At 36.5% G+C, this 19,995-nt stretch overlaps 1 pseudogene; it reads left to right on the top strand.

Moving 5' to 3' along the window:
* The first annotated feature begins 411 nt into the window (after positions 1-411).
* LOC149576733 (reticulon-like protein B8) lies at positions 412-1,617 on the top strand (annotated as a pseudogene).
* Positions 1,618-19,995: the final 18,378 nt, after the last annotated feature.

Genomic DNA, 19,995 nt, shown 5'->3' with positions numbered 1-19,995 from the left:
AGTTCTATTCTTTACTTGGTCTCTATACTACTGTACTTCCCTTTTTCAAAGTGATACAATTTACGATTGTCTAGGGTATCATTGATGCCATGAAGCATGGGAAGTGAATTCATGTGATTGATCTGGGAATTCAAATTGGGTGTCAATGGATGACATTAATTCAATCCCTCTCTGTGAGATCTTCTTCTTCTACAGTTAAGCATCTTAAGATCACAACCATTGGTATGAATTTTGATAACCTAGAAAATAACAAAATAAGACTTGCAAAGTTTGCTAAATTTATGAAATTCCCATTTTGGTACAACCCAATAAAGATCTCAAAGCTGGACGACATTAATGAAGGTTTATTCAATATGAAAGCATGTGAGTTTGTAGTTGTGAATGTTCCAACTGTTTTCAAAACTTTGTTATATGAACCTGACAAACAAATATCAGAGACATTATTCAAAAGGAGTGAAAAAATCACTTTCTAAGTCATTTAATCGACTCTTTGGACACCAGAAACCCATTCATCATCTGCTTGATGGATGCAAATGTAAGAATAAATCTTTTTCTGAAGCCCTATGTCAACATTTTGAGCAATGGTGTATATTTATAGGGGGAATTTTTATTGTTTTTCAATTTAGAAACAAACTCCCTGAGTTAATCTAGATTTTTGGATTCATTATTTTTCTATATATCGTAATAATTTAGATACCTAAGAATTTTACACTAAAAGTTGCTCTACAAGAATGCAAAATAAGGGTTGTCCTACAATTGTAAAAAATCACTCATTTGAAATAGGGGCAGGGGTAGGGGCATTTGTTGTCCCAAACAATAAAACTAAAATTTTCAGTAAGCTATTTTTCCTCAATGTTTGGTTTTATATATAGTTGTTGATGTGTTATTGTGGAGAAAAAAATAAATTTCTTTGAGCATTCTTGCTAGTGCCACATTCATATAGCTTCTTTTAGAGTGGTTGGAGTACCACTTGTTGATGCTGATTTGTGTTGGCCTTGTATTTTGAATGACAATCTTATTTCTCTAGTCAAATGTTTCATTTTTCTTTAATAGGTTAGACTTATTTTCATATTGTATTATAGGCTAGGCTAATTTTTCTATGTAGCGACTCATAATGTAGGCTATCTTTAATAGGTTTTGTGCTTTAAAAAATATTTAAGCTTCATATTTATTTCTTTTCAGGTCTGCTCCAAGTGTTCCTCGAATTTCTATTTCAAAGAATACCTTTATTGATGCTACTGTTACTATCAGAAATGGAATTAATTGGTTCTTAAGCTTTCTAGAAGATGTTACAGTAGTGAAAGATGCCAAGACATTCCGTGTGGTATTTTTCTTTTTCTTATATAATGTTCTTTTCTACAATCTTATATCATATTCATCCATTAAAATTTGAGTAATGTGGATTCCAAAATACAATTTTTGAACTCTGTAGGTTGTAGGAGGGTTATTTATTGTTGCTATAATTTGAAGTTATTGTAACATTTTAACAATATTTTACATAGGTAAGTTATTAAAAGTTTTCCTTGAGTTTATTTTTACATCATTAGGAATAGTTTATTTCATTTGTTTTGAGTTGGATTGGCAGTTGGTCTATTTAGAAAGAGAGAAACAATATGATTTTGAAATATAGAAAGATGCCAATGGTGTTTTTCAGGCCCTCATCCATAAAATCAAGGAAACTATGATGATTTTGCATCCTTTTAGTCATGGTTGTCCTCTCAAGTCCTTAGATTGGGATATCACTAAAAAATGGAAAGTTGTGGAGTGTCATAACAATTACAAAAATTTCATGGTTAAAATAAGAAGAAATATAAAATAACCCCAACCCCTTGGTATTGGTTGTTAATCATATGAATGACAATGATGTGGTGGTCTCCCATATTTGTGGGGTGTATTTTGGTGATTTGGTTTTAGATATTGAGAAATAGTTGTTACAATATGACATTTATTATCAGTTCATTGAGAAGGAAATAGATAAGAAGTATAACATTGTATTATAGGTATGGCCCCTTGCTATCGATTAGGTCAAAACATGTATGGAGGAAATTAATATCTTCTACAAATATTGTCTATAGTGGCATGCCATGTGGTAGCCAATTTTCAAATACAATGTGAGTAGATCAAGAATGATCTTAGTGACATCAATAAAACCTACAAACTTATCAAGGATTTGAATGGTGTGTACAGGAAAAGAGTTAGTGAGCTACATATTGAGACTTAATCAAGATATTTTTTCTTACAATGGATATGACTAAAGTTAGGATGGAGCAAGTTGCCAATCTATTGGCTCAAGAAAAACCACCTACTCAGCACTATGGTATCAATACAAAACAACAATAAAAACTTCTCAAAGTTATCTAAGCAATTTGTTTTGCAAACTATCATACATAAAATAGAGTCAAATAAAAAAAAGGAATTAGCCAACCATTACTAAAGAAAAGAGTTTTCCTATCATACCACAATGGTTCAGATAGATGTATGAGAATTAAACTACATTTTTCTCACAAGCAATGGACACTTCATACTATAAGGAAATTAACCCTTACCTAATGATGACAAGGCAATGCCTACTTATCTCCTCACTATGGATTCACCGAAAGTCTTCCCCTTAACATAGGGTAATGAATGCATAAATATTTTTATGCTAAACACAATTATTCAAATACATTCTCCTACCAGATATACATATACACAAAAAGAACACACAGATATTATATATATAGTGTCATTGAGATTGGTCAAAGACAGAAGAGTGGAAGAGTTTCCATGAACAAGGAGTAAAATTAGATTAAAAAAGAACATGAGATTACCATCCCATACACGTCCAAATTTTATTAATTCTTCCAAATCATGGAATATTTTAGCTACCCAACATGTCTAGCACAAGAACACATTGGCAAATGGGAAATCAACATCATCAGATAAGAAAATCCTATGCTATCATAGATCTAACTTATGTTGCTAAACCTTTTCAAAGGAACCTACACTAATACCAACTATAAGGGAGATGGGGGGTGAAACAATATATGCAATTTTACACTTAATTTAACTTTAATATAGCTATTATTCATAAACTATAACAAATACACAATTTGAAATTTTTCACAAGTATACAAGAGCAGTAAAATTATCTGAAAACCCAAGATGGAAAAAATCACGAGACAATCAACCTCACAATAATATTGCATCACTTGCAATAAGTAGACAACTACAAATAGGAGACACCAATCTTAGATTGAATATATGACCACCAACCAATGGATTACATTTACATCGTTTGTTGGATGATTGAGTGACAACCTAGTGACAAGAACTTCAATCTTGTAATATACCCTTATATTAATTCTTAGGAATTAGGGACAATTAAATCATAAAAATCAGCGAGAAACTTCCTTCCAAGAAGACTCTACAAGTCCTTTACAAGACTTGTAATGATAGTAATTGACACCAATTAATATAAGAATGAAATATTGTGATTTACAATTGATGCTGCTTATAACATGATGCTATAAGATATATTACTTATCAATAAAATAGAGTATCATGCAACTATCTTAGATTTATTGATGAGATTTATGCCAAGATGATCACTACTATATATCAGATATGCACTTCTACTATAATAATATGAATTGTGTGTAAGTCTCCTTCTAATTGTTGCTATTTGTTTCTAATATATCAATATAAGATATACTACAAGTCTTCTCAATGTGTTGATAGCCAACTCTAATATGGCACTAATATGCTAAAGTCTACTTTTATTGCTTATAGAAATTATGTATCTTGTTGTTCCTGATCTATCTTATAAGTACACAAATATATTGTTGTTTCTTATCAATATTTGTCTCCAACATCACTTATAGTGATGATATTGCTAATTCTAATTTGTACCTTATATGTATGCAATTTTCATCAATATTGCTTACAATAATGATATTGCTATGTCTACCTTGTCTTTGGAAATATACAAGATAGTGGGATCTTCATGATTACTTTCCTTTAGTATTTGCGAATTGATTTTTGAAAGGCAAGTACTCCCTTGAGCAATCCAACAAAGATAAATATATGATAAGAAATACTCGATGATGTATTTGAGAATGGTATTGATTCTTATAATAGATGTCATTGTTATTGGATAGATGCACCCATAGGTTGGGATAGCACCTTTCTTTTTCAAAAATGGGTATTTAATGGTTAATCATTATCTTTGCATAGTTATGAATAACTACTACTAATTAGTTTGTTCACTTCACTTTTGATTATTTAATTGATAGTCCATAGGTTGTGATAAAGGAAATATCATGCTGATTGTTGATAATGTGACTGTCTATTTTCTGATAGGAAACTACATGCATATGTACACACACACACAACTATGACTATATTTATATTGTTTGATGTGAACATGGGAACACTTGAATGGTGTGACAAAATTTATCCTTTGATGTTCAATCTTCCTAATCAATACCTCTTGTAATGGTTATAATTGATGGGTGATTATGATGATCATTTGAGCAATAAATAAGGTGATAATAATTGTTGGATGATTATGCTGCTTGTCTTATCATGTTGCTTGCTAACTTTATTATCCCATCTGTGTATGTTTAATGATAAGGATTTGTATTCATATATGATCAATGGATGGATGCTATGATGTGACAACCATGTTTTTATTAGTAATCATGCTTCATATTTTCTTGATGATGATCGATAAAGGATGTCATCTTAAGGACATGACTGATTATGGAATTATAATTTATTACTAAAATCATGATTCACATACTAATAAGGTGGGTGTCAGGTGCCAAAATGATTGTTATAGTTGATAACATGTTAGATCAATGTTTGGATCATACATTGGTTCTATGCTGATGAAGGTAATTGATATCTTCAACCTTGGCTCACATCACTTGATCTCAATTCTCTTATGCACTTACTTGAAGCTAGATAGGAGAATCATCATATATATAAGAATTCATGATTTTCCTTGATAAGATCTTGATGCTATTGAATTTATTGAAAGAGCATACAAATTACCTTCTTGAACTTCTAACTACTATGTACAATTTTTTAATTTCTATTTAGTGTCTTGACTTGCTCAAGGTCTATCATTTTTGACCACAAATGTGTTTCATTTCTATCTTGTTCTTAGGTTAACAACGAGGGCATAAAAAATCCAAATAAGGATGAGTGATGTACCTATTGTCACAAAAGTTTGCACCCTTGTCCAAAGTTTTTACCTAAGGACAACCTTGTGAAACATGGAAACAACCTCCATGCTGTGGGACTTGAACTGTGAGGTTGAGTCTCTACAGAAGGCCAACTTCCTTTACTATTAGGGTGCACCTAACTAAACTTGGAGGGGCAAAGGGAGAAGGAGATGCAAGAAAGAAAATCTACATATTTTAATCTAAGGGGGTGATGCACCAAAATAGAGTGTTCAAACCAATCTCTGCCCATACATGCACTTTTGAACCATCATGACACCAAAAGATATACAAACCTAGACCTGTTTTAATCTAACAGTCACATGTAGACTAGACAACCCAAATAAATAATAGAAGGAAGATGAGATTCATTTCTATATCATTCATAGGTCAAAGAGATACAATCATGAAAAATTGCAGATATCCACAATACACTAATGAGAGGAAAATAGGTCTTGCACAATACATTAATGGTTGAAGGAGATACGATAGAATTCCATATAGTTCAAAGGCAAAGGGGATTTACAATGAACTTGTAGAGAAATATCAGAGAAAAAGAGAAGAGTTGACCCTTTACAAAAATTACAAAAATTTCCTTTATAGTTCAGGCATAACTCAGATAATCTTTGACTGAAAGTTACTCCATAATGACTTTCATTAAAAGTGCAAAGAACAATCATATAGATCTAGAGAAAATTTGATTTTGGAACACATTCAAATGCAAGAAAATCCAACATTTGGGACAAAAATAGATCCTTGAGAAGACAAAAATGATGCAATTAATCATTCTAATTAAGTAGATGGATAACCCAGATGGAAGAGAGAGGTCCTTCATTTTTTCTAGCCCTACATTCATTTGGGAGTGGTTGGAATTGATCAAGAAGATCAAATTTTGTAGGAAAACCATCTCTTTCCCATAGCTAGTAGCAAAAGTGAATAGGTCAATTGAGTTCTACAACCAGCATAAGCCATGTGGATCAATATTCTTTAATCTTTCTACCACCCCACAAAGTCTTCAAGGGTTTGACCATTTAATCATCATAACTGTGCCACCTTTTAAAACCCTAACCGTAACTACCTTATGAAACCACCAACTTAACTACCATTGCAAAATGCTACTCTCCACCTAGGCTTACAAGGACATGTGTCCAATCCTCGCCATGTCACTATAACTAAAAGGTCGATCATTTTCCCATAGCAACATAATGAGAGACATTGATCTACCATCATCTGACGACCTCAAAAATTTACCAAACATGTTAGTGCACCAACCAATAGAATCATGGCCTTTTACCAACTTGTCTGACATTGACCCACCACATCACGACCTAGAAAAGGAAAGGACCCACCTACCACATGTCAATTTGTCACTATGTTTCTATGGATAACTACCTTGGAACTCTACAAGGCAACATAATGACAACCATAGATGATCCTTGATCTGGCAGCAAGTAAAATACACTGAAGGAACTAGCCCACACTTTGCACAGTCATCATCTCGACTAATGAAATAGCATGATATTTCCACCATATTTAGACATGTTCATGTTGTGCTTCTAACTAGTCTCCTATTGCATCTCACCAAGGGAAACAGGACCCACAATCCACATGACAAGGTGTTACTTTGTCGCTATGGATAATCATCATGCATTTTTTGTTAGTGATAAAGTGATAACCATAGATCTGCTAGAGATCTACGACAAAAAATATCATTGAATCCCCTATGTGCCCTTGAAATTTCAACTAATGGGAATGCATTCGTATGCCAATGCAGCCTGACATGTCAACACAATCAAAAGATGACCCATCAAAGAAACTTGGACCCACACATACATAGTCAACACCTCACCCAATAAGAAACCAATAAAATGCCAACTCATTTTGATAACCACCTACCTGCTCTGGTAGGAAAGGGTCCACTGAAATCCACATGTCAATTTGTCACTATATCACATGAATTAAAGAAGTTGTAGCTTTCTATAATGAGATAGCGAGGACCATTGATCCTGGGAAGATCAATGGCTAGGAAGATGCATGATGCACTCTGTTAGAATTGAGGGAGGGGGGTCCACCATGATACGTGTCCACTCATCACTTTGTTGCTATAGGTAAAAAATGTGCAACTCCCCAAAGAGACAAAGAGACAACCCTTGATCTGTTTGCATTGGATGGTAGATAAAACATGGGTCTGCAAGGAGATATTAATTGTGCATACACTTAGGAGAAAAGGTGATAAAGTAAATCATAATAAATATTACTTCTTCATGCCCTAATGTTTTATTATTCAAATATTTGAATGACTGTTAGACATTTTTTCAAATTATGAAATATGAATTTTGGTGGGAGGACAAAATAGCTAACAATTCTAGTGACTCAAAGGAGATGCTAGCCTGCTATGTAGAAGACCAATGACCTAAAGCATCCATTGGGATATAAAATCATAAAAAATGTGATTTGTGAATTGTGAAACCCTAACCCTTTCTTTGCAACAACAAAACAAGAAAATCTACAAGTGAAACTAGGAACTAAAACCCTTTGCAACCTCAAAACTTCAAAATTTGGCCATCCCATAGAGAGATAACTTGTGCTCATGCACTTCTTGGAAAATAGGAAAAGACAAAAAAAACTACTGTACTATGTACATGATTTTACATATATGTAAGGTTAAACAAACCCATTGACTAGTTTGTTGAAGTAACTCCCCTTCCTCACCAGTTGATTTCTTTTCCCATACATAGGGGCAACTAAAAATAGCAGCAAGCAAATAAACATACTACTGCATGAAATACCTTCCTCCTAATGCTATAAAAAATGAAGCTTTCTAACATTGGGGTGTTGCCTTGTGGAGCAAAACATATATGCTCCTTTTTGTAAAATTCACCTTCATGCTCAAGTGTAAGCATGACCAGGGAAACTTGCTGATTTGTTGTAGAGATAGATGCTTGATGGGGCATCCTCTTGATGGTGTAGGGCCAAAGGAATCATCCTTGACCACTTTATTACTCCGCAATGGTAGTTTCCAACTAGATTGGGAGTGGCTCCTTCTCTTGTGAAGAAAAATTCACCACCTTGTCTTCATGATACTCATGATCCACCCCCCTAGGATCTATTGGTATGGTGTGACTCTCCACTTATTGCTACTATGGAACATTCTCTTCATATATAGGAGATGATGATTTAATATCTATGGAAGTGAAAATAGCCTCAAACTCATCCAAAAGATCATCCTCATCACCAATCTCCTCCAATATAGTTGTAAAGACATGCATAGGTTGAGGGGCAACCTCATGCAGGTTGACATGTTCCTCCTCAAGGACAAAGCTCTCCCCAAGGCTCTCTTTTTTATCCTCCATATCATTGAGGATAATCTTTTGCAGTGAATGATCTTCTTCCTTAACACACAAAAGATCCTCATTTTTTTGGTATGGGTTCAAGATCCATGATTAGTTCCTCAAGGGAAGCAACAACCTTTTCTTCTTTTTCTTCCTCAACAAAAGAGGGAAGTTCTTCAAATAAGAGGATTGGATCCTCTTCCTCTTCTCAACAACTACCTTCTTGCTTAACTCAATAAGCTGCAACTCCTCCCCTTGTGGTTTCGCTTGCTTCATTTCATTCTCCCAAAACTCCTTATTTGGGCCATAAGGGGTCCATACAACTGGTCCATCTTGAAATAGGGAAATAGTGATAGGTACAGGGGGTTCATGACTAACCCAACTTTCTCTTATATGGGGTGGAAGGGAAACAATAGAAGGCTCATCCAATGGAGGGGGCTTCTTAAAGCTTGGGATGACATATTTTGGAGAAGCGGGAGACATTTTCTTCCTTAACATGTAGAGACGTCTAAATTGCAGATTAAGGTTCAGGGTAGCTTGAAATAGGGGGTTGTGAAAGAATACTTTGTCTAAAACTAGAAAACTTCCTCCTTGGAGGTTCCTACACTTCAACCTTTTGTGCTTGGGTAAGCTTAAGATTTACCTCCTCCAACTCCCTCATTTATTCTTCTCTTTTGTTGTTGATCCTTATCTGCCTCTGCTCCTCCTCCCATTGAAAATGGGAGAGAGCCACCCTATCCCTTCTAAAAACTACTACAATCTCACTCACCACCTCATAGCTATAAGAGTCATGAAACCATGTCTCCCTACCTCTCTGCATTTCATCAACCCAAGACCTCATGAGGAGCATGAAGTAGCAAGGTTCCCACCATACACAGGCTCATAATGGTTTGGATCTTTTCAAAAGTTCTTCCTAGGTTGGAATAGGAAGAGGAAAGATTGTCTACACAACTACAAAGCTCCTCCATCATGGCATTGGGAATGTTATAAGGTCTAGTGGGAAACTGAGTGGGTTGGTCATTTGGTATTGCAAGGGTGACTGAAACTAAGGAGGAATCTACAAATGAGCTTGATCTCTACTCCCTTTGGCGATTTGGATAATCCTGTTGGTCATAACTAGGTTGTGAATGTCATAGGGAATGAGAGGGCTAAGAGATAATCTTCTCATGATACTGGGGGAAGTAGTAACTATTTCTATGAAATGGGTCCATGATTAAAGCTTCATAAAAAACTGTAAACTCATATAAAACCTGAAAATCACAAAGATCAAGGATGATCTTTATGTACCAGAACTATGTCTGTATGAAACCAGTAGAAGTACACTAGAGTCACCATGGTTTTTGATTGAATTCCTCCAAAGGCTGATGACACTAAGAAAAAAACCCAATTTCTCAATGGATCAAGCTCAACTAGCTAACTAGTGGACTTATGTAATTGAATCTTCTTTGTCCCACCAAGCATGCCAAAAACTGTTGTTATAAAAGTTTGCACTCTTGTCGAAAGTTTTACCTAAGGACAACATTGTGAAACATGGAAACAACCTCTAAGATATGGGACTTGAACTATGAGGTTGAGTCTCTAGAGAAGGCCAACTTCCTTTACTATTAGGGTGCACCTAACTACACTTGGAGGGGAAAAGGGAGAAGGAGATGAAAGAAAGAAAATCTGCCTATTCTAATATAAGGGGGTGATGCACTAAAATAGAGTGTTCAAACCAATCTCTACCCATAAATGCACTTTTGAACCATCATGACACTGAAAGGTATACACATCCAGACTTGTTTTAATCTAACAATCACATCTATACCAGATAACCTAGATAAATGACACAAGGAAGTTGAGATTCATTTATATATCATTCATACGTCAAAGAGATACAATCATGCAAAATTGCAGATATCCATAATACACTAATGAGAAGCAAATAGGTCTTGCATAATACATCAATGGATGGAGATAAGGTAGAATTCCACATAGTTCAAAGGAAAAGGGGATTTTAGTGAACTTGTAGAGCAATAGAAAAGAAATGGAGAAGAGTTGACCCTTTAAAAAAATTACAAAATTTTCCTTTATAAGTTAGACATAACTTAGATATTTTCTGACTAAAAGTTACTACACAACCACTTTCATTAAGAGTGTAGAGAATAATCATAGAGATCTAGAGAAAATCTAATCTTGGCACACATTCAAATGTAAGAAAATCTAACATTTTGCACAAAAATAGAGCCCTGAGAAGACATAAATGGTGCCATTAATCATTCTAACCAAGTAGATGGACAACCCAGATGGTGGAGAGAGGTCCTTCATTGTTTCAAGCCTTGTATTCATTCGAGAGTGGTTGGAATTGATCAAGAAGATCAAATTGTGTAGGAACACCATATCTTTCCCATAGCTAGTAGCAGAAGTGAACAAGTCAATCGAGTTTTGCAACTGGGATAAGCCATGTGAACCAGTAGTATTTTATGTTTCTAGCACCCTGCAAAGTCTTCATGGGTTTGACCATTTAATTAGCATAACTATGCCACCTTTTAAAACCCTAACCAAAACTGCCTTATGAAATTGCCAACTTAACCATCGTTGCAAACTAGTACTCTCCACAAAGTCCACAAGGACACATGTCTAATCCTTGCTATGTCTCTATAACTAAAGGTTGATCATTTTCCCATAAATGCATAATGAGAGATGTTGATCTACCACCATATGACTACCTAACAATTTACTAAACCTATCAGTGCACCAACCAATAGAAACATGGCTTTTTACCAACCTGTTTGACACTGACCCACAACACCGTAGCCCACAAAAGGAAAGGAATCCCCTGCCACATGTCAATCCATCACTATGTTGCTATGGATAACTACCTTGCAACTACTACAAGGCAACATAGCAATAACCAAAGATGATACTTGATCTAATGACAAGTAAAATGCACTGAAGGAACTAGCCCACACTTTGCATAATCATCATCTCGACCAATGAAATGATATGATATTTCTACGATGTCCTGACATGTCCATATTGTGGTTCGAACTAGTCTCCTTTTGTGGATCACTAAGGGAAACAAGACCCACAATCCACATGGCAAGGTGTCACTTTGTAACTATAGATAACCATCGTGCATTTTTTGTTAGTGATAAAGTGATAATCGTAGATCTGCCAGAGATCTATGGTGGAAAATATCATTGAATCCCCTCTATGTCCTTGAAAATTTGGGCAATGGGAATGCATTCATATACCAACACAACCTAACATGTCAACATAGTCAAAAGATGACCCACTGAAGAAACTTGGACCCACACATACATAGTCAACACCTTGACCAATAAGAAACAACCAAAATACCAACTCATTCTAACAACCACTCGACTGATCTGATAGGAAAGGGTCCACCAAAATCCATGTGTTAATTCATCACTATTTTGCATGAATTAAAGTACTCACAGCTTTCCATAATGACATAGCAAGGACCATTGATCTTGGGAAAATTGATGGCTGGAAAGATGCACAATGCACTCTATCAGAACTGAGGGAGGAGGGTTCACCATGCTAAATTTCCACTCATCACTTTGTTACTATGGGTAAAGAATTTGTAACTCCCCAAAGTGAAAAAGTGACAACCCTTGATCTGTCTGCATCATATTGTAGATAAAACATTGGCTTACAAGGAGATATTAATCATGCATACACTTAGGAAAAAAGATGATAACCTAAGTCATAATAAATATTACTTCTATGTGTACTAATGTTTTGACTATTTAAATATTTGAATGACAGTTTGACATTTTGCCAAAATATGAAATATGAAGTTTGGTGAGAGGGAAAAATAGCTAATAGTACTTGAATCAAAATTCAGTCTCAAGTTTTTTCCTTCATAAAATGTTGATTATTTTGTACAACTTGATGATTAGTTATGAAATAGATTGTTCCATAAAAATTTTATTGTCTATCACTTTTATTTCATTGCTGATTCCTAAGAATTATTAATCTTTTTCATAGGGCGACATGGATACACCACAAGGCACAGCTAGGGATGTACCTCACACACCTTCTTCAATGAAGGTAAACCTTAATTAGTGTAATTGTAAAAATTATATAGAAAAAAATGTCATATGATTATGTTCTTTTCTTTATGGATTTGGAGTTATTTTGATAGAATTTTATTGATATTGATGTTACAACTTGATACTTATTGTTAGCGAAAAGCAAAAATGACAGCAGATCAAATGTGATCTGAAACTTAGGCATCATTTGTAGATGACATTGCATGTAGCACTAATCCCATCTTCATGGCCCATAAAATTATAAAAAAATATAGTGATGAAATTATTAACCTTTTTCTCGACTGAAACATAACCAAGGAGACAAAGACAATTGATACTTAGAGTCAATTCTTTGAAGGCAAGTAATAATTAATCTTAAGCAATAATAAAAGTTTAGTAGGCATTTATATTTTATAGTATCTTATGGATCATGATCTAAAATATTATGTGTTCTTCTTATAGGATTTTGTGATACCTATGAGACCGTGTGGTCAATATGGTGAGGGTTGTAGTGCATAAGCTTCATCTAAATAACACTTTGTTTTTACAACAATATAACACTTAACTTTGATCTTTATCCATTTGTATTGTCTTAAAATGGAAGTACTTCCACAATAAGAGCATTTAGCCCTATGAGTAAGTGGTCTACAATCATTTCAAATGCCTTAAATAGGTCTTTGCATAGATTTGGCTATTTCCCCTATTTTTCTTTTTTCCCCATGTTTCCAACCTTTTTCTGATGACTTTCTGTGAGAAACTAAAGGATTTGACTTTCTAGGTCAATGATGACCTGATGGGTCAAGGTAGACCTCAACCCTGACCTATTGATCTTAGATTGGTTTTCACAATTGAGTGTCAACACACTTAAGATATTTACTAAGTTCATGTCAAGCTAGTAATACATGCAGAGTATAATATGTATAGATGCCAAGTTGCAATGAATAATGAGTCACTCATGTCTCGATTAGTTCAAGTGCCAAGTGAATAGTTGATGTCAAGAAAGTTCAAGTGTCGAGCAAGAAAAAATTATAGTAAGTATCAAGCATCAGTATTATGAAGTGCTGAGTAACACAGAATGGACCTAGTTGTTTGTAATAGCACAAACAACTATGTAAACCAATTTTGATTCGACTTATGGATAGATCTTGAAACTTTGTAGATAAGATTGAATCTATTTGGATTCACTATGTGATCAACATGCAACCAATCAGAAAAATGGAAGGAATTGAGAGGGAAAAATGAATGAATCTCAATCATAGATTCATACCTAATCCTAAGCCACCAAAAGTCTTTTTAAAGAGAGACAAAGCCCCATAATTTAGTATGAGAGAGGGTATGAGTGAATGTGTATGTGAGTAGGTGATGCTAGCAAAGAATTGAAGGAAATTAAAGGAGTGAATTGATCAGTTTCAAGGTGACTTAGAAGAAGGACAAAATTGTAGAATTAGTTTGTAGAATAGAGGATTGAGGATACAACAATTTCATATCAGATTAAAAAGTATCAAGATGGACTCAATTGAGATCTGAAATCAGTAATACCAGATTGTAAGTAGTTAGATCAAACATTCTACTATACTTTCTAACAACTTTATCAATAGGGTGAAATCCTTTGAACTAAGATTAACTTAACAGTCATTGTGAAATCCTTTAATAGGTTGACATTCCAAGTGAGTTTTCTAAAGTCCTTTAGCCAAACACACTTTTAACAAGGTGAGATCTAAAAATCCTTTGTAAGCCTTTAACAGGGCAGGCCTTTCATAGGGAAAATCATGAGAATGGTCAAATTATGTAACCCTAACGAGTGCAAGCAGAGGGAGTAGAGGGAGCAATGGTTTTCAAAATTTGAATTCTTGAATGGGTAGGACACCTCTGAACTATCAGGATCGAGCCCCTAGACTGGAACATGGGTCACAAACAAGGGACAGTCAGGCAGTTCCTGATACTGGGGACCAATCAAAGATCGTGGATGGAGACCCAGATGTCCCCCCCAAGGACGTGGTCAAGATTCCTTCAGATCCCAAAATGGATCAGCAAGGCTCCACAAAATGGTCCTCCCTTTTCAGGATCAAATCCTCAGGTAAGTCTTCTTTCTTGCCTGTCAAAACTCTTTCTATTTCAGGGAAAGGCTCCTATGCCATTTCCATCCTTGACAAAATCATGGATCATAGCATTCGATCCATGGCTTCAATTCTAATAAAATTTTTTTTGGGGCCTAGACCAAACATAGATTATGTTAGATCTTTTATCAATAAGAAATGGGCTCTCAAAGGCCAAGTTTCGGTCATGGAAATGGTGAAGGGATTTATATCTTTCAATTTTTCATGCTTGGAAGATCTTTCCAGCATTCTGTGTGAAGGGCAGTGGGCTATTGGACATTCCACTCTGGTGCTTCAAAAGTGGTCTTCCAATCTGAACTTAAATGAATCCATTTTTGTTCAAGCCCCTGTTTGGGTTAGATTACCTGAGTTTCCTTTCAAATTTTGGAACGAAGATGTTTTGTGGGGCTTGCAAGTACCTTTGGGGAACTCCTCTCAACGGACCCTATCACTACCTTCAAGTGTCACCTCAACTTCACTTGCATCAGTATCGACGTTAGTGAAGGCACAAATATGCTAGAGACCGTGGCCTTTCATTCCAAGCTCAGAGTGTATGTCTAGAAACTGATCTACAAAACTATTCCTTTTGTCTGTTTTCTCTACTTAAAGGCTAGTCATAAGGTTCATTAGTGTCCTATAGTGGAAAAGAATAAGACCAAGGCTCCTCATACCTCAGACAAAGCTAAGAAGACTTCCTTCCCCTTTTACCCTTCATCTAAAGGGAAGAAGAAATTGATCTGGAGGTGCAAACCAGCCAAGTTTCCAGATTCAAGAGAGAGCAAGGTAGACAAGTAGAGTGACCCTAGGTAGAATGTAACCAAGAAGGGTGATCTTTCTTTGGAGTCAGTGGCTGTTGCTTCCCCAGTGGAAGCCCCAGATGTAGAAGAAGTAGTTGTGCCAGAAGGGCCTGAGCAGATCGCCTCAAGGCAGGTCTCACCCCCTAATACTAAGAGAGAAGCTCAGAGGAAGGAGTCCTCCCCCCAAAGGGCTTCCCCTAGGCCCAAGGATTCCCCACTTCACTTTTTGGGCTCAGTCTCGGGCAAGGGGAAGGCTCATTCTGGTCCCATGGGTTTGGAGGCCAAACTCCTACAACTCATCAACAATTCCTCTCCTGACCAAGTCTCTCATTGGGAAGAATGGATTGAAAATTGCTCTCTTGAAAGCCTAAACAACTGGTGCATGATGAAAAAGAAAAAGAAGAGCCACCTTTGAGATCACCCCACTTTGTCCCCAACGACTACTCAAAGCAAGGCTAAGGCTGATGTTTGTTTTACTTCCAAGCAACCAAGCATGAAGAAAACCAACCAACTCTTGCAAGAAGAAACCAAAAGGAACCTGGAAGACAGGAGCTAGAGAACCATCAAGGAATTCTTAGGAAGTAAGAAATGAAGGTCATTTCTTAGAATATAAGGGGCCTTAATGGGGTCCATAAAAAAGAATTAGTTAGAAATATGATCAGAGATCAAAGACCTAATTTTTTGTTGATCCAAGAGACCAAGATGAAAAGGGAATTGGTTAATAAGTTATCTTTTAGTAAACTCATGAATAGTTTAGCCACTAATTCAAATGGAGCCTGTAGAGGGGTGTTGATTCTTTACAACAATAGGAAGTACCAGTTATCCACCATTTTCAATGCAAATAATGCTCTCCTCTACAAAGTCTCCCTTCACCATAGCGATGATTCTTGGTTCATCCTAAACCTGTACGCACCTAACTCTAAAAGGGAAAGGAAAGCCTTCTGGGATAGTTCCATTGTAGTAATCAACAACATCAACACCTAAAAAGGTATCATCATGGGGGATTTCAACTCCCCTCTCATTGATTATGAAAAATGTGGAGGGCTAGCCCTAGATTAGGATAGTAAGCTTGACCTTGCCAACTTCATCCACAATCTTACTTTTTTGGATGTGAATATCTTGGGGGGTAGTTTTACTTCATCCAACAAAAGAGTTAGAGGGAAATGTATCCAAGTTCACCTCTGACTCACTCCTACAGACTATCCCTCCTCCCTAGAGTTGGCTCAGATCACTCCCCTATTTCTCTTTCTATTAGTCCCCTTGTTGTCAAAAGGACCTTTCCTTTTTGATTCAAGAAAATGTGGATAACCCACCCAACTTTGGAACCTAAGATTTCTTCATGGTGGAAAATTGAGATCAAAAGCACTACCATGTACAAGGTTGGCCAAAAATTGCAAAATGTTAAAAGAAACATTAAAATCTGGAATAAAACTAACTTCGACCATATTTTCTAGGATAAAGATCCTAGGAATATCCAGCATATCAGTTACAATGATCAGAAAAGATTGGAAGAGAGGGCCATCCCCTCAGATCTCCATAACATCATTTCAAAGGAAGAACACTATTGGAAACAAAGATCTAGAGTTAATTGGTTAAAAGAAGGTGATTAGAACTCAAGGTTCTTTCATTTGACCACCCTAAAATGGGCAAACAACATGCTCTCTTCCATTAAGAAAGGCTAGGCTCATTTAACCAAGGACGATGAGATTGCAGATGAAGATGTTCTGTTCTTCTCCTCCCTCCTTTCCAAGGATCCTTCTCTCTTAGATCTTGACCAAGCTAACATTTTGTCTGCTATTCCATCCTTGTTGCAAGCACACCACAATTCCATGTTGAAAGCTATCCCCTCCTTGGAGGAAATTTTTTGGGCTCCCAATTCTCTCCCGAGAGACAAAGCCCCAGGCTTGGATAGTTTCTCGACTTTATTTTTCCAATTCTTTTGGGAAGTGGCCAAAAAGGATGTTATTAAGGCAGTACAAGAATTCTTTGTCACAAAAAATCTTTTGAAATAACTAAATGTCACATTCCTAGTTCTCATCCCTAAGACTCCATGAGCTGATTTGATGGATAATTTTAGGCCCATAAGCCTTTGCAACTCTTTTTACAAAATCATTTCTAAGGTTCTTACTCAAGACTCCTGAACATCCTCCCTTTGATTATTTCCCCTCAACAGACTGGCTTTGTTCCTAGGAGATAGATTCTTAACTCCATTATCAAGGTCCATGAGGTCATCCACTCTCTTGAGGCTGGTAAGAAGGAAGGTTTCTTACTCAAACTAGATATGTCTAAAGCTTATGATAGGGTGGATTGGAATTTCCTTCTAGCGGTTTTACAGACTTTTGGTTTTGATGCCTAGGTTTGCAAGCTCATCTCTCAACTTGTTACTTCTCCTTCTTTATCTATTTTGGTTAATGGTTCCCCTCTCCTTTCTTCTTTCCTTTGAGAGGATTGAGACTGGGTGACCCCATTTCACCTGTTCTTTTCATCATTATGGTTGAATGTTTCAGAAGACTCATCCAGAGGAAATGTCAGGATAGGAGTTTGCTTGGTCTTAAGCCCTCTTTAGGTCCCTCTACCTTCACTCACAAGAAATTTATGGATAATACCATTTTGGGGGGTGAAACCATTGTTAATGAGGCAAAAATTTTCAAAGGCCTCCTAAGCACCTACACTAGGGGCTCAGGCTAGGCGATCAACTAGGAAAAGAGCTCAATCTTCTTCATCAACACCCCCTTAGAGAGATAGAGGAAGATTGCCCCCATCTTGGGAAGTAGTATTGCGTCTCTACCTGCCAACTATCTCAGCCTGCCCTTGGGCACTAGACCCCTAGATTATTTCTAGAACAACATCTTAGATAGATTCAATAGGAAAATTGTAGGCTGGAAAGGTGCCACCCTAAGCTAGGCTGGCAAGTACACTTTGGTTAAATCCATCTTTCAGAACCTCCCAACTTATGCCTTAAGCCTTTGTGGCATCCCAGTCAAGCATGCTGACAGGATGGAGAAGATTCAAAGGGACTTTCTCTGGTCAGGGTCCGATGACCATAAGAGATACCACCTCATCGCCTAGGATCTAGTTTGTCTCCCCAAATGCTTTGGTGGTCTTGGAATCAAAAAAATTAGACATCTAAACAACACTCTCTTAGCTAAGCAGATATGGTGCATTTTTCAAAGTTTAGGTGTCTGGAGGGATATCCTAGCTAAGAAATACCTAAGAAGGCAGTCCCTCAAATCCCTATTTGATGGGTCTGAGATTCCCTAGGGGGCTTACATTTGGAATGGGTTCTTAAAGGCGAAGCCCCTGGCCAAATCTAAGGCCAAGTAGAAAGTTGACAACGAGGACAATATCCTTTTCTGGCATGACAACTAGACATTTCAAGGACCTCTAATCAATCACCCTTGCTTTGGTAGATGCACTGAACAAAGTATAGAAAGATATGGTCTATATGTCAGAGATTATAGATCTGAAAATGATTGGCATGACTTGTCCAAGCTATCCCTGGACCTCATCTCTTTGATGATTTATTTGAAAGACACCTTCCTTAATAATAGCAGGGATACTCTCATTTGGGAGGATTCTTTGAGTGGGCAGCTCTCTGTTGCCTGAAAATATTTCTCCATATGGGATGGGATGGAGAAGCCAATTTGGGCTAAAGCCTAGATTTCTGGTCTCACTCCTAAGATCAACATTTTCTTCTGGCTTCTCCTAGAAGACAAAATCCTTACCTTGGACAATTTAGCTAAGAGAGGCCAAATTATCCCCAATAGATGTAGCCTCTACAAACATGATCTATAAATAGTCAATCATTTGTTCATTCACTGCCCTTTCTCTTCCAAGGTGTGGAACCTCCTAACCAGGGACTTTGATTTCAATTAGTGCCCCCCAATTAGTTTCTAGGACTTCTTTAGCCAATGGAGAAGCCACCACTCTAGCATGCATTCACATTTATTTAGCTTATGGATTCTCCCACACTTCTACTGGGAAATCTAGAAAGAACACAACAATAGAATATTTAGAGAAAGGGAATCTCTAGAATTCATAATTGCTAAGAAAATTGAAGGTCTCACATTAGAGAACTATGTTGTAACCAAGGGAGAAAACATCAAGGAAGGAGGGAACTATAAAGCTAGAAACGAAGATAGGGACAAGAGGACATAGGATGCCAGATGGTCCTTTCCCCCTAAGGACTAGCACAAAGCCAACTTTGATGGGGCTACAAAAGGGAATCCCAGTCCTACCAAAAGTGGAGGCATTATTCGAAACAATTTGGGTAGAGGAATTTCTACTATATCCTTCCCTCTTGGTCACCAGACTAACCACTTTACTGAAGCTAGTGCAACCAACCATATTGTTCAATTGGCTTTGGCTTCTAGAATTGAGCATTTCTCGCATGAGGGTGATTCCTTAAAAATCATCAACTATATCAAAGGTCTTACCATGCCAGTCTGGACTATTGCCAATGTCATTAAGGATATCAAATCTGACCTGGGAAAGTTCAAAAAGACTTACTTTAGCCATATTTT

Source organism: Cupressus sempervirens, chromosome 1, assembly GCF_028749045.1.
Source record: "Cupressus sempervirens isolate cs-2001-9-10 chromosome 1, ASM2874904v1, whole genome shotgun sequence".
Lineage (NCBI taxonomy): Eukaryota > Viridiplantae > Streptophyta > Pinopsida > Cupressales > Cupressaceae > Cupressus > Cupressus sempervirens.
Note: the sequence above shows the minus strand (reverse complement) of the source record. Positions and strands in the feature narration are given on the sequence as shown.